This window comes from Scomber scombrus, chromosome 22 (genome assembly GCF_963691925.1).
Source record: "Scomber scombrus chromosome 22, fScoSco1.1, whole genome shotgun sequence".
Classification (NCBI taxonomy): domain Eukaryota; kingdom Metazoa; phylum Chordata; class Actinopteri; order Scombriformes; family Scombridae; genus Scomber; species Scomber scombrus.
Genome location: NC_084991.1, coordinates 24,091,556 through 24,093,389, shown reverse-complemented (window position 1 = coordinate 24,093,389; position 1,834 = coordinate 24,091,556). Strand labels below are relative to the sequence as shown.

The 1,834-nt window shown below is 36.5% G+C and overlaps 1 protein-coding gene across 1 annotated transcript in view; it reads left to right on the top strand.

Annotated features, from left to right (window-relative positions):
- Positions 1–424, top strand: part of tspan12 (tetraspanin 12) — a 7,567-nt gene extending 7,143 nt beyond the window's left edge. The window contains exon 7 of the mRNA XM_062443486.1: positions 1–424. This exon is cut by the window's left edge and continues 1,118 nt beyond it. The gene's annotated coding sequence lies outside the window, so the exon portion shown is untranslated.
- Positions 425–1,834: the final 1,410 nt, after the last annotated feature.

The window sequence follows — 1,834 nt, the reverse complement described above, 5'->3', positions numbered from 1 at the left end:
CTGATACTCTGAGAGACTCTGAGACTCTGAGACTCTGAGAAACTCTGAGAGACTCTGAGAGACTCTGAGACTCTGAGACTCTGAGAGACTCTGAGAGACTCTGAGAGACTCTGTGAGACTCTGAGAGACTCTGAGACTCTGAGAGACTCTGAGAGACTCTGTGAGACTCTGTGAGACTCTGAGACTCCGGCAGGAACACGATGGACTCTGGTTCTTTGCTCACTGGACGAGAACATTCAGCACTAATGGAAACAACCACTCATAGAGGCTCTGAGGTCTGTCTCTGAACTCACTGGAACAGAAGGTTTTATCAGAGTGTTTTAATGTATATTAGAAACTGTGCATGGTTTGAATATTTAATAATATTTGTCTCACAGTTATTGGAGCGTTTTCTCACTGGAATAAAAACTAAACATTACACTGATCTGTCTCCAGAGGACGTTTGATTTACTCACCAAACTCTCTGCACACCAGCCGGGTGGGTACTGCTGTGGAGATCAACACAACTGTACGTTAGCTCTTTAACACACATAACATAACATAACATAACATAACATAACATTATATAATAAAACACCTGAGATCAATGTGGACTTTAGATCAAACTGCATACTGACCATTAGAAGATCCCTTCATCATGTTTACAATGGAAGTGATGGAGGACTAAATCCACAGTCCTCCTTCTGTGGAAACATGGATTTAAAAGTTGATCTGAAGATAATATGAAGCTTCAGCGTCTGAATGAGAGAAAGAAAGAACAAGAAGAAGGAAGATGAGGAGAGAAAGAAGAGGAAGATGATAAAAGGAAATAAAGAATGGAGGAGAAAGAACAACAAGAAGGAGGAGGAAGGAGAAGAGGAAATAAAGAACAAGAAGGATGAACGTGAGGAAGAAAGACGAGAGAATAAGGAGGATGAGGGAGAAGAGGAAATGAAGGAAAGAAAACTAAAGAAAGAAAAGAAAAAGGAGGAGGAAAGAAAGAAAGATAGGAAGAAAGGGTAAATCTTCATCTTCTATGTTTGAACGTTACAGTGTTTTTAGTATCAAAGTCTTTGTGTTACTATGGTTACAGCACAGCTCAACAGGAAACACTAAGAGGGAATCTGATGCTAAACAGACTGTAAATGTGTCAGATATCATTGATATGACTATAATATATAATATTATATATATAATATATAATATTATATATATAATATATAATATTATATATATAATATATAATATTATATATATAATATATAATATATAATATTATATATATATAACTCACACTGATGAAGCTCAATAGAAGCTAAATACTTTATAATGACTGAAGACCTCCACAGATCTATTAATAGTCAGTATGAACAGGAGGAAAACCTGTTTACTGTACATTTGGACACCTGACTGCTGGTTTGACACACACTGGGAACACTGGGAACTGAACTTTAAGGGTCATCAGGTCTTATTTAGTCCACATTCATCACTCAGGTAGAAGTTCACACTGCAGCTTCCTGTTGGAGTTCAGACTCAAGTTAAACTTTTCAAAGTTAAAGTAGACGACTAATCATTTCATTTACTTTTCTCGTGTTTGATGAATAATTGAAGTCATTATTCAACACGTTCTTTCAGCTCTTCACATGTGACCGTTGGCGGTATTTCTTTATTTATGACAGTAAAGTGAATATCTGACGGTTTAGATCGTCTCTGTGGACTTTCTGTAATTGTGAGACACTTTCTGACATTTCATTGAGTAAATAATTGATCAAGAAAGTAATCAGAAGATGAATTCATAATGAAAATAGCCGTTAGTTGAGGTGTTATGTCTCCCTGAAGGAGTCCCAGCATAAAT